We start from the raw sequence: 14,304 nt of genomic DNA on the forward strand, positions 1-14,304 counted from the left end.
CTGCTGCGACCTCAAAACTTCAAGCTCCGTGAGTATCTTCTCTTGCCCCTCTAGTAGTTTTGGTAGGCATTCTATTGCCTTTAATAGTTCATGTTCGGCGTTTTCAGAAAAAGGGCCGGGATTTTCCTCAACATCTCCGGCCATGAGTAAAAGCGCTTTCATCAAAGAAAATGTTGAACACACAGCACACCACACATCAGTCACGTGCCCAACAAGCCCCCCAGGTGACGTGTAGGGTTCCGGTACCGACACTGACATTCGGCAAACTGATCTATAATGGTAAAATGCACCAACCTGCAGAAACAGGAGCCTTAAGTGCGTGGTCCTCATGTCGGCACCAGAATCCAGTTGAGCAGAGCGTGGTAGCTGTTTAAATAGCCTGGCATCACGTAGACAAGCGTGCCGGAAATTTGGAGTCCCTAGGACACGCTCATGTTCTTCTGCCGGACCGCACTGGCGGCGATGGCGAGATCTAGCCTCGTGCTAGACGCGGGAGGTAAGCACCATATTGCCGGTATCTTCCCCTTTTTGATAAAATGGCTCCAGCGTGTCCGTTGAAAGTCGCTACTTTAAATGTTCGAGGACTGGCAGCGGAAAGAAAGCAAGGGCAGCTTTGCCGGCTTATAACGGAGCGTGACATAGATGTGCTGGCCGTGGAGCAGACGAAAGTCGATGGCGAAGAAGAGACCGGCGTTATGGTGCGACGTTTCACGTCTAGGTTTTCTGCCGTAGTCAGCCATGCGGTGGGCACATCCGCTGGCTGTGTACTTTTTGTAAACAAGTTGCCGCGGCTAGAGGTTCATGCAATTTATTCGTGTGTGTCGGGCCGGTGTGTTGTCGTCGATTTTTCGTTCAACAACGAGTGGCGTATTCTGTGCTTGTACGCGCCCAAGAAGGTGGATGAAAGGGCTCCGTTTTTTCACCACATTGAAGAGCCTCTATGCAAGGGAAGACAGCTCATAGTAATGGGCGATTTCAACTGTGTCCTCAGTGCGTGCGATAAAACAAGCGTTCATGGGTTTAGAGACAAAAGTACTGAAGTGTTGTCGCGAATCGTTGAGAACTGGGACCTCGAGGATGTGGCAGAGTGCCTCGAAGGAGCGCGTGCTGTAAAGTACACGCGATTTGGGGGTTCTAGCCATGCACGACGCGACCGCATTTATGCGTCTGTTGACATCGTTCCTGAGTGTAACAGTTACGAGGTAGTGCCAGTGTCCTTTTCTGACCATTGTTTGGTTCAATGCTGCATAGGAATGCCAAATCGAGGTAACGCTTTCTCATTGGAAACATGAAAATTAAATAACAAGCTTCTTCAGGATGAACCTTTTAACCGAGCAGTAAGAGAACAAATAAAGAAAATAGACCCCAGTAATAACCTTCACGTATGGCAACAGTGGGAACTGAGTAAAGAAACCCTAAAAATAAAGGCAATAGAGAGGGCTACCTGTATTCGTTGCGCGGATAAACAAAAAGAGACCGAGTTAACAGAACTTCCTCATAAACTGCTCAGGCAGGAATCTCAGGCACCAGGCAAATGGATAAAAGACATAAGAAAAGTGAAACAACAGTTAGAGCAACTTGAAGAGCAACGCTATCGGGGAGCCCTGGTGAGGGCAAGGGCAGAAGACACAGCTGCAGGTGAAGCGCCTTCGAAACGAGCGCTAGGGTTAGAAAAAGCGCGCGCTGAAAGGAATCACATCGACGGAATAGAACGGCGCGCGACCTTATCAACAGACATAGACGACATCAAAGCAGCTTTTCATGAGCTTTACCAGGCGCTATTCTCGTACCACAAAGTAGACGTGACCACATTTGGGAATGAGTTTTTGCGCGCTATACCCCGACTGCATGGACGACGAAAGAAAGCAAAGATTGGAACTAGAGATAACAGTAACCGAAGTTGAACAGGCCATAGACAACTTAAACCCGGAAAATCGCCTGGACCAGACAGCTTTAGCGCCGGTTTTTATAAAGAATTTAAGCACGAAATTAGCCCTGTATTGAATGTGATCTTTAACGAAGCTTACAAATTGAACACATTGCCTCCGTCGTATGGGTCGTCACACACCGTATTCATCTCTAAAGCTGATGATGCAGCGAAATTAAGATATGTTACGGCGTATCGTCCCATAGCACTAACTAATATCGAGTATAACATCTTTATGAAGATATTGGCGCGAAGATTGTAGTCAATGATACAGGACATCGTCGGGCCTCACCAGACATGTGGGATAAAAGGCCGATCTATTGTCGCTAATATTCACAAAGTGCGCAGTGTACTTGAGTGCTGTGATGATAGTAATGGTCGGATTGCCATTTTACAAATTGACCTCAAGAAGGCTTTTGATTGCGTGGCTCATGAAATCTTGTTTGCCGCTTTACACTAAGCCAATCTCGGATCTGTAATCTGCGAGGGGGTCGCCCTGACGTACCATAACTGCACGACGAGATTGATCGTGAATAAGAGTTTGGAAGCTCCTATTAGCCTGCAGCGCTCTGTGCGTCAGGGCTACCCCCTTAGCCCTCTCTTGTTTTGTATCTACATTGAAACCCTGTGTATGAGATTGATAGAAAACAATAGAATTACCGGAGATAAGCTACAAGCTGTAGAAGTGAAGCTGCTGCCTTATGCAGATGATGTCGCTGCTTTCGCGGAGGATCAGGGGAGCATAATTGAGGCTATCAAATGTGTCCGTAAATTTAGCCATGTCACTGGTAGTGGAGTTAACTGGTCGAAGTGCTTAGGGCTCTGACATGGATCGTGGCCAACGAAGCCAGATCATTTCGCCAACGTGCATTAGGTGACGACCCCGGGCAAGTATTTGGGCGTCCCGCTCGATGCTTATCGTGATAACGAGCAGTACTGGAAAGGGCAGGTCAAGGAGACGCGGGAGAGAGCTGAGAAGTGGAAAGGCATTAACATTTCTATTTTTGCCAGAGCCACCGTTTGCAACCTTTTCTTTATCAGCAAGCTTTGGTACGTAATGCAGGTATTGCACTGTTCACGGTCAAATGTTCAGAAGCTACACTGGATTTTCGACGTCTTTGTTTGGGCGTCGGAATGGGAGCGCTGTAGCCGGACCAACATGTTCCGGCGGGTAAAAGACGGGGGGCTGGGATTGGGCCACCTCTTTTTACGGCAGCTAGTAAATCGGTTTTTGTTCTTTAGGGACGCAACCGACCCTTTCTTACGCACGGTATGCCAAATGAGGCTCAGTAAACGGCTGCCAGAGTATGTGGTTTCAACCGAAGAGTTTTCGGGAGGGATTCGAGGTTTTTACAGAGAAGTTGTATCGAGTGTCTGATTTCTTTCAGTGCGCTTCTCGAACGATTACCTGTCTGGTGTGAACAAGAAGAAACTGTATTGTGGTTTGTGTGACGTTCTTTTCCCAGTGCCATTGTACAGGTCTTTGTGCGGTGGAGGTCCAAGCATCGATGTTTTAAAGAGAGTACAGAAAATGCAGCTCCCGCCAGGAACAAAAACCTTCTTTTTTAAATTACACACGGGAACATTACCAGTTAAGAAGTTTTGGTAAGGAAAGGGGGTATATTTACCGTGGGAACGCACGGTTTAATTTGCAAGCATCCAGAGACAATAGATCATGTTTTTTTAAACTGTTGGGAAGGCGTGTTTTTCTGGGATGTATTACAGAGGACACTACAGAAAGAATTTCCACTAGACCCGTATGGAATTCGTTACTTAAGAGGAAGCTTTAGCTCGAGTGCTCCTATCTAAATACATGTAAAAGGAGAATTCGTCTTTCTCGGCAACCACTGCACCAAATTTGACGAGGTTTGTTGCATTTAAAAGACAAACTTAAAATCTAGTGACTGTTGGTTTCGAATTTTTGAGTTAGGTCATAAATTTTTTATTAAAAAGCGGCAGAAATCGAACATTTTCAAAAATCGAAACTATCAAGTTTACAACTCTGTAACTCAACAAAAAAAATGATAATACAATTCTGCGGATTGCATCTAATAGTACATCTAAAGCGGACAAAATCGATATGTTACACATGAATATAAAAAAAAATTAATCATATGGATATACAACTTTTGCAAAACCATTGTAACCAATGAAACAAATTCACGTAAGATGTAAAATGACATATTGAATTTCTCCGCTTTGAATGATCTAATGGATGTCGTTTACAGAACCGCGATATCAGTTCTTGATGCAGAGCTATGAATTTGTAAACTTCGTGCTTCTATTTTTTCAAATGGTGAAATACTTGAAAATCGTTTTAAGAAAATTCAAGCCCTAAATCGAAATTCCGCTTCCAACAGTCACTAGAATTTAACTTTTTTTTTCAAATGGAACAAATTTCATCAAAATCGGTCCAGGGGTTATCTCAGAAAAACGTTTTTGCGTTTTACATGTATTTGAATAGGCCGCGTCGGAGTTGGGCCCGAGCTAAAGCTTCCTCTTAAGCATAGATAATGAGGATGGGGTGCCTTTTGGTCTAATTATGCTCTTGGGCCTCCACTGTATTTGGCGCGCGAGAATGGCAGGATACCATGTTGATAAAGATGCGCGTCCTGCACGGATATATTTCAGGGAAGAGATGCACTGGTTTGTCGATCTCCATAAAGCGACAGAGGCACCACCCGAGTGGCTCCCAAGAGTAGAGCCGTTGGTGGATTTGCGCGAATTTTGATTACACTAAACCAGTACGATACTGGTTGAATACGAGCACACACAGCAAATGTATATTGTACTCTGGTTTTCGTTGCGGTGATTGTTGTCTCTTGTGAAAAGTTATGTACCAAAAATCAGGCAATAAAGAAAAAAAGCGCTAGCCGATTGCGCCACGGAGGCGAGCCTCGTGCTGTAGTTTACCTCATGTGTTCGTGACTTTCACGCAACGCATCTAAAGAAAAAAAAAAAAGAGACCACCGCCCCCGGGAGGGTTTGTACCTCCAACCTTTCGGTCAACAGCCGAACGCGCTAGCCCATTGTGCCACGGAAGCTTTTTTTTGTTTGCTGCCTGTTTTATAACAAATACACTATTCAAAGCAATTCTCCGCTGCGATTACAGAACAAAAAAAAAAAGAGAATTCAATGTGCGGGTGTACCTTGTCGATTAATTTTGGTTTAAAAAAGCTTAATGTTTCCAAACTGTTCTAATGTTGTTAAACACTCAGGTGGTTCGCTGAGCGCTTTATACACTTTGCGAATGTACAATAAGTTTTCAACAAAATATTCTCTGGCCGATTTTGCGTCAACATCCTCATTGCGCACCGCCATTCGTGTTTTCCACACGCTGTGCATGCAGAGTAACATCACCATATCACGTGGCACGCCTTCTGTCTCTTCAAAGGGTAAAAACCGGATTCCAAACGGTCTTAATGGAAATTCTTTCTTTAGAGTCCTTTTTAGTATGTCCCAAAGGAAGGCTGAGTCCCTGCACTCCAGAAATACGTGCTCCATTGACTCCGGTTTCTGACAGATGTGGCAGTTCACACTCCAGGGTACAAATATCCCCTTCTCCTGCAGCCACGGCTGACAAGAAGCGTGCCAGTGTGCAGCATGTAATAAAAAAAAAAAACGTTTTTGTTGTTGCTCTTACGGGGATTTTTTTCACTCGCTTTAACACATTCTGCTCACGCCCCAGTGCATATATTGCACGGTATACTGGTACTGGGCACATGATATCAACTAAATCTCGGTATAATCGCTTTCTTGCGACAGTATTCACGTATTCCAAAGAAAAGTGTGCTTTTACAAAATGGAAAGAACTTATTACTTCAAACAAAAAACCTCGGACAACTACTTGAGGTATGCCATATGACGTCACTACATATTCTGGCAGTGGCCGATCTCGAAGGTCGCTAAACAATGATCACTGAAAGAAGCAGCATCAACATCGTAGTTCTGACACAACACAAACAACAAACAAACACCCGGCTGATGTTCCCACGGCATGAATCAGGCATACATTGTACCTTAAAGAAAATTTTACTACCAAGCCTTCGGTCGCCTCCTCTCTGCTAACCTTAGTCTCCTGAACCGCAAGCAAATCTAGGTCTCTTTCTTGCATTATGCGTTTGTCCTGATATTGCTTGCGACTAGCCCCTAGACCACGTACATTGAGCGTACCGACGCGTAATGGCGCAGGTATACTAATCATGGTGATTGTAAGCGCGAACCACCAGTACAACGGTTACCGTGGCTCTACCCTGCAGTGGGAATACCGGGGTAATACTTATCGCGTCCCTGACCCCGAACCGGCGACTTGACGCCGACCCGACTTCGGGGACATACTTTTTACCCTTGGCGCCAGCAACGCGATGCCACTGACGCTCCAGGCGTTAATTATTGTGTTCGGTGCTGTCCTCCGTCAACTTCGGAATGCCTGTTCTGGGACGCTTCCCGCATGCCGCGGTCGCCCCCGTAGCGTCCGCTTGATCTTCGGCCATAGTGATCTCGGTGCTGTCGCTAATGTCTTCCACTTCGCTTGCTTGACTTAAGAGCAGTGGCTCTTGCGTGCAGCCTATTTCGGCAGACGTTAACAGACGCACACAAACGAATAATTTGCCATGTCAAAATCGAGAAGCAGTTTTAGTTTCGCAGAGCTACGTCTCGCACAGACATGGTAGATGCGCTATCGGCCAGCAACTAAAATTCACGCCTGCACTACAAAGAAAAATTTGCTGTCCGTATTGAGTAGCATGCTCGGTAGTGTCACAATATCGATTTTCACTTGCGATTGGTATTTTAACTTCGAAAAAAGTCCTAAATGAACCGCCGACCCGGGACGCTGTATGGGCTGTTACTGCCGATTTCGATCGCCGTTTCTTGTTCTTCACGCGATGGATATGCAACGTTTTCATAGTTCAGTGATGCCTTTCAGTCAACACGGCTTTCTAGTCATATATATTCGCCAGTGAAGCGCAGGCTAGTGCTGGGAGCCTTCGGCGATAGCACATATACCTGTGTTTATGATGCGTCACATCGGCGGTCATCGCTTCTTGTGCTGGCACTGTAGACATGAAAAAAAATGTTTATTTAAGAACACCGATGCGAAAGCTGAAATATAGAGTTATTTATCCATGTTAGACTTCTTGATTCCTGAGCCTAGAGGCGCCGATAGCGTGAAGACGGAGTCGGTGGATACGCTAGGCCTAAGCTTTGGTGGGGACCGATCTCGACGCCGGTAGCTGGCGAAAGCTAAAATGTGTGTATTTGAGCCTCATAACTTTTTTTAGTACAAAAATGTGTGCATTTGAGCCTCATAACTTTTTTTAGTACAATAGGGAAAGTGGAAGCGCACGAATCACCTCGGCTTTGTTATCGGTGCGATAATATCAGTCAGCGATAGGCTTCGAACTCGGGGTCAACTCGCGTGCGTCTGAACGACTTCTGCATTTCATGTCCACTCCACAACACTGCGAAAACGGCGACAGCTCCCAGTCATATGTTACGTGCGAACTACAAAAAAACGCGGCGTCCTCATGCGTTTGCGTGGTTTCGTTCAAGAATTTAGTTACCCGCCCAGTCAAAAGGGAAAATGGAAAAAAAAAAAGCCAAAGTGATCTTCAGTGTCAAATGTCCATTCCGACAACTACGACTGGAGAACCCGAGCACACACGCCCAACCAGGCACACGAACGAAAACCACGACTCCCACCACTTCCACCGTCCGATTACACGATCGTCTTCCGTCCAGGAGATGGCCTCGACTTCAGCAAATGGCAATCTCATCGTGTCGCCCAAGCAGTGAGTCAGGCTGCCCACATCACTGCAACCAAATCTGACGCAGTCACACTGAGAATCCGCAACGAACAGAACCTGGCAGCTGCGAGTAAGCCAAAGGAGGAGCTGGCAGAACGCTCCAGACGGAACAATTCCCTCCAACTCGGTGGGAAGGAGTACCAAGTATACGCATACGTGGCAGCCCGTGACATATCTGGCAAGGGAGTGGCCACAGGGATCGACAGTGAAACTCACCCGTACGAACTAATGCCTAATCTACGCTCCCCGAAAGCACTGATTCTTTTTGCACGCATACTCGCAAAGTCGACGGCTGCTCTCATTACCTTCGACGGGCTGGAAGTGCGAAGAACAATTAATTATTATGGAAGATAACTTCTGTGTCGACCCTACCAACCGCTATCTCGAGTATGCAGCATATGCCTCAAAACCGCGCACAGGGCGGACATTTCTCTCACGCCGGAGAGCATCCGGTGCAAGAACTGCGGACACGAAAACCCATCAGAGGGCCACCCATGTCAACCGAAGTGCGTGTTGTGTGGAGGCGATCACCCAGTTACGGACCCAAGCTGTCCAGCCAGGCAGCGCAAGCCCTTCAACAAATCACACTTTATACTTAAAATCAGCTACACAAGTGACGACAACAACAAATTTCCCGCCACCGACAACCCTGGGACTAGCAGCAGCCAACCACAACCTCACGGGTCAAAATTGCCGCCAGATTCCATGGAAATGAACATAGACAAAGGCCGATCACGCCGAAGATCAACGGACTCAAAGAAACGAGATATATCCAGGGACACGTCCATATCCAGATCGCAAAGCCTACCGCGCACAAAGACACCCCGACATGAACGGCATGAAGCAGCTGCAAACGACCAAGGGACGGAATCACAGTCAACCATCGAGAGGAGCGAGATGAAAGCGGTCACGAAGGGCCCTGGAACGAATCCAACAAAGGTGAGCTGGGCTGAGCGGCTTTCCAACTCTTCCCCCTTACGTTTTTCCACTGCCACCAACTTTCCACACCTTACAACATGCACATGCAGTACTCATACAAGGCACGTACCTCTTACATATAACTTCGCTACCAACGCTCAGATGCAGGAAAGGATTAATGACATAGCCCGAACGCTTAGGCAAGAGATGCGAACATTAGTAAACGGAATGGCAATAACTGGTATCTGTTCGGTCGCTGTTTTTGTGCGGTGCTCTGAGTTTTCTGGTTTTTGGACATTTACGGTTACCATTGACGACGATTGATTAACAAGACGTCGGGCGAAGATTCAACGAGCCAGGCGCCTTACAGGTACGACATTTCTTTTTTGAGGACCTGGGTATTACCCGGCCGCTACGGTGGTCGGAAGCCGAGAACATCGTCACGAGCCTTATGCTCGTCCAAACGTAACAAGCCATATGAATGATGCTACGGGCCGTAATGAAAAGCCTGGGGCCTTGCAAGCGTCACAAAGCTTCATGAAGCCGGCGCGTTTGGTTCTCCACAACTCGGAATCAACTTCAGCGAATTCAGGAATAATGGCTGACGGTGAAGCCGAGAGCAAGAAGCCTCGCCTAGAAGACAGCAAGTACGATGACACAACATCGAATTATGAGCTAAGTGATGAAGAAGAGATGGGTGATGATGCACCATTTACTTTGGTCACGTACAAGAAAAAGCGAGCCGAAGGCATTCCGGTTGTCTTTCGCCCAAGAAGTGAAGGTACTACTTTTTGGCAAGCAAATCCAAACCGAGTGTCTGCCGAAATAGTTTCCGCTGCCAAAGAAAAAGTGCAGTCTTTCAGGACGAACAGAGATGGAAGCTTCAGTGTCAGCGTTGCTTCCTTAGCGTCGGCGAAACGCCTTTTGATGCTCTCAAGTGTAGGCGGCCTGGAAGTCAAGCCCTTCATCCCCGAGTTATACACGTGAAACGTTGGGAAAGTAAAACATGTGCCTCTGCAGTATACAGACGAACAAATTCTAGACTTCTTGAAAGACGCAGGAGTTATATCGGCACGCAGACAGATAAGATATTCCCGCCAAGAAGATGGAGCAGTACAGTCACGTCCACTTCACATGGTAATTCTGACTTTCAGAGACGGTCGCCCTATTCCAGGAAGACTTTACTTGGGTTTCACCAGTCACCCTGTCGAGGAATATCTAGGACCAGCACTTCGCTGTTATAACTGCCAGAGATTTGGGCACATGGCGAAAACCTGCAGCAGCACACGTCGATGCAAAATCTGCTCAGAAGATCATGACCACAAGGAGTGCAAGTCACTTCTTCAACCTAAATGTGCAAACTGTGCTGGGAACCATGCCGCCTCCTTCTCAGGCTGCCCTCAGAAAAAAGCAGCGGCACAAATGCGTCGACATGAAATAATCCATGGAAGACAACCGCGACGCAATGAACCCACCCCAAACCTTGAGATTGTTCATGCAGTGCCAGATCACCCACCTCAGCGGGCACCGGAACCACCACAGCCAAGAGCATCAACAAGCTATTCCTCCTCTAGAGAACAACCAACAGTGCAATCAAGAGACCAATCAAGAGGATCACAGTCAAGTGCCCAGTCTTATGCATCAGTGCTACGGAAACCCAGACGACAACAGGCAGAAAGTAATACACAAGAAAGCTCCAGTACTCGCACACATTTCTCTCAGCGACCTTACTCATCTACTGCAGAAGTAACACCAGCTAATAGCGACCATACCACAGCATCGGTGACACAACTGATTTTGCCAATGCTTTTCGCAGCTCTTAAGGCAATCCTGTCTGCTCTGCCGGAAGCAAACAACCTACCAGAAGTGAAAGCCTTGTTGCCTCTAGAAGCACTATTGTGTCAACAATCCGGGCCGAAACTGCGGCAGGCAGAGCATGAATAACCGCTACAAAAATGCCTCCATATTTCAGTGGAATGCCAACAGTCTTCAAAGGAAGTGTGCGGACTTTCGTAAACTACTTGTGCAATACAACTTCCCAATACTTTGCATTCAAGAGGCGGGAATCAATGACGACTTTCGCCTCTCAAATTATGTGATATACAAGACTTCTCGTCAAGGTGCTGTTAGCAGAGTGCTCCTGTGCGTAGAAAGGACCTACCATCTTATCAAATTCAGTCCAGTGATTCAGACTTCCCGGAATTCATCGCATGTAAGGTATCCTTTGGCAAGCTCTGTATAACAGTGATTAATCTATATCTACAACCTTCAAACCGGATTTCAGTAGAAGCGCTAGTGGATATCTTCAGAATAGCTCATTCTAATGTAATTATATGTGGCGACTTCAATGCACACAACACCATCTGGGGCAGTGATCATTGTGATGCACGGGGTAACGTTATTGAGTGCGCCATAGACAAACGCAACTTGACTGTTTTAAACGATGGGTCGCCAACACTCCTTCGTGGATATAATTACTCAAACTGCATAGATGTTACCTTGTGTTCACATGATCTAGTGAATGGTGTGGGATGGACAACAGATATGGAAACGCGCGGAAGTGATCATTTTCCCATCCTTGTTTACCACCCTAGCACGCACTGTGATATCAGGTGTTACAGCAGACTAACCAACTGGCAAGCTTTTCGGTACCGCCTAACGAATCAAATTAATCAACATGCAACAGTAGAAAAATTTACAGAATTTTTGCAGGACAATATGAACATATGCACAAAGAAGGTCCCAATTCCAAAAGATTATGCTGCAGTTGACGGAGAATATGAACACCTAAGAGCCATCCGACGTCGATCCGAAAGAGCTTACCGACGGAGCGGAAGTTTAGAAGCATACAGAAACGCTCAGAAAATACACAATGTAATGCGCAGACGAATGGAAAATTTAGGCAAACGGCGCTGGCGCGATTTCTGCGGCACGCTGTCTCCTCACACGGCTGTCCCACGAATTTTTCTAGTAATTCGTTCTTTAAGCGGACCTGTAACACAGAGCTTCCCATTTCGTGCTCTCGCTGTAGCTCGGGACACGTGTGAAATAACAGTTGCAGATGAATTTTGTGAGCTTATTTCCAGACCTGCTTTTTCATCGCAATGTGCAGAATTTGATATTTAAGTAGTGTTGGCTAAGCGAAAAATTACTGCTTGCTACTGGGCCCAACATCCTCAATTAGATCATACTTTCAAATTAAGCGAGCTTCAATGTGCAATTGCATCATGTCGCCAAAAGTCCGCTGCTGGGCCGGACGGCATTACGTACAATATGCTAAGAAACCTCGGACCGACAGGTACAAATGCTCTCTTAGACATCTATAATAACTTATGGATAGAGGAAACTGTACCTGACTCTTGGAAAGTCGCTCGAATCATACCAATTTTAAAACCTGGTAAGACGCCCTTGTGCCTTGAATCATTCCGCCCTGTTAGTTTGACAAGTTGCTTATGCAAGGTAATGGAGAAAATGATTGACGCGCGACTTCAATGGTGGTGTAATGAAACGAATGTGCTGTCCAACTACTTAGTAGGTTTTAGAAAACATAGATGCACAATGGATGCAATATTAGATATAGTAACCTGTGTGGAGCATGAGCGTGCACGTGGGAACATGACTATAGCAGTATTCCTAGACATCAAGAGGGCATTTGACACTGTTAGTCACGTTCATGCTTTGCTAAGCATATTGGAACCTGGTCTGTCTGGCAGGTCCTTGCGATGGATGTCTGAATTTCTATCAGGTCGCAAAATATTTGTTCAGACGAGTGAAGGAAAGAGTGCTGAACATGTTGTCAAACAGGGAGTACCACAGGGAAGCGTACTCAGCCCCTTCCTTTTTAACTGCGTCATGGCTGATTTAACAAGAAGGCTGCCATCACAGTTAAAGTTTTCACTGTATGCAGATGATGTGTGTATTTGGACATCTGGGTCTAATGCTCAACTACTTCAAATGGCATTGCAAGACGGCATAAATATAATCAACAAATTTTTGAGAGAGAGAGGAATGGTACTATCACACGCAAAGAAAGCTGTATTGCCCTTCACTCGAAGGCAGTTAAAAAATTTCACTCTTAATCTGGAAGGACACCCTCTAATGATTGTCACACAGCATCGATTTCTAGGCATAATACTTGATAGGCAGCTATCCTGGGCACCCCACATAAAAAACACTCGAAAACGAGGTCAATGCCATAGTGACTGTACTTCGCAGACTTGCAGGCACATCATGGGGCGGATCAGTATCGTCCATGCTGACTGTTCACAATGCATTAATACGACAAAAAGTTGCGCATTCCGCGCCCATCTTACACGGACTTTCCCACACGTCAGAAGAGCGACTTCAAAGACTTTTAGCTAGAGGACTACGCCTATGGCTAGGAGTTCCACGAGCGACTTCTAGTTCTCTTGTAATAGCTGAGGCTCGCCAATCACCATTTCCAGTTATGCGAATTACAGAAACATGCCGGCATTATTTCCGTCTTCAAACCCAGCATAAAAACCACCCATTGGCTCTAGACATAATGAAACGAGACAGAAGTTATGTTCATGTAGAAATTCAAGAAAATCTTCACATATTGCCAAGAAATGAATTTTGGAACTCAGACATCGAATATCCTCCATGGCTGCTTACAGTTCCAAAAATCGAATTGTCAGTAGATGGGATATTCATCAAAAGAGACATGTTCATTCGAGCTGCTCAACAACTAGCGCTGTACCAGATATATATGCGGTATTCAGGATACACACACGTCTATACAGATGGCTCCAGTATAGGCAGGTTGCGGACGTAGTTCCCGCGCCTACTAGGGCGCCCCTCGCGGCGGCGAGCGCGGAACCGGCAGGATACGACCGCCCCGCTTGCGTTCGGAAAGCCTGTCTGTGCACTGTTTCGCGCGTAGCTGTTGCCTTTTCTGAGCAATGCCGAAGTGCAACCCGAGCTGTTGAGTAGTGGGCTGCAACAGCACGTACACCAACTCACGAGGAACAAAGTTTTACAGGTTTCCAAGCCTACCGTATGAAGCTGATCGGCGTCAACACTGGATCGCGCTCGTCCGACGGCATAAGCTGTTTTATGTTCCGGCGTTATGCCAAGTGCGTTAACGTTGAATGCATTGCTTGTACAGCAATGATGGCAGCAACGGGACACCTGCAGTCAGTGGCGTAGCTAGGTCGTCTGGCACCCGGGGCCCATAGGTCTTCTGTCACCCCCCCCCCCCCCCCGGGTTTATTCGAGGAAGGCGGAAGGCCAGGATATCAACATTTCCGCGTGTCTTCAGACGTATATGACCCCCCCCCCCCCCCCCCCCCCCACTGGCCCCGTTGCTACGCCACTGCCTGTAGTGCGTACCAGCATATGCAGCAAACAAAGTAGTTTGTTCCCACACTGTACCGCAGTAAAGCTGTGGAACTATTTCCCAATCCTCTCCCATTCAAACAGCGCTAGGGCTTGCAGCCGGCTGAGCTGGCATACACTTCTGCGCCCAGCATATCAACTAAGGGGCAGTTGAGATCACCAAAATTTTTGACAACTTGGTTTATTGGAACCTCCTTTGCACGCACTGAAATATCGCAACATAAGAGTATCGCACTTCCAGTAACTGGGGCGAAAATATTTTCCCAGCGTAGTCTTAACTCGTAAGTTCATCCC

At 46.7% G+C, this 14,304-nt stretch overlaps 1 protein-coding gene and 1 non-coding gene across 2 annotated transcripts in view; one reads left to right on the plus strand and one right to left on the minus strand.

The window, feature by feature from the left end:
- Nucleotides 1–14,304, plus strand: part of LOC126516467 (lysyl oxidase homolog 3-like) — a 154,182-nt gene that overhangs the window by 91,290 nt on the left and 48,588 nt on the right. The gene's annotated exons all lie outside the window — the stretch shown is intronic.
- TRNAN-GUU (transfer RNA asparagine (anticodon GUU)) lies at nt 4,898–4,971 on the minus strand. Its single transcript has one exon. It is a non-coding gene; the product is annotated as a tRNA-Asn (tRNA).

The sequence above is a fragment of the Dermacentor andersoni genome, chromosome 1 (assembly GCF_023375885.2).
Source record: "Dermacentor andersoni chromosome 1, qqDerAnde1_hic_scaffold, whole genome shotgun sequence".
NCBI lineage: Eukaryota > Metazoa > Arthropoda > Arachnida > Ixodida > Ixodidae > Dermacentor > Dermacentor andersoni.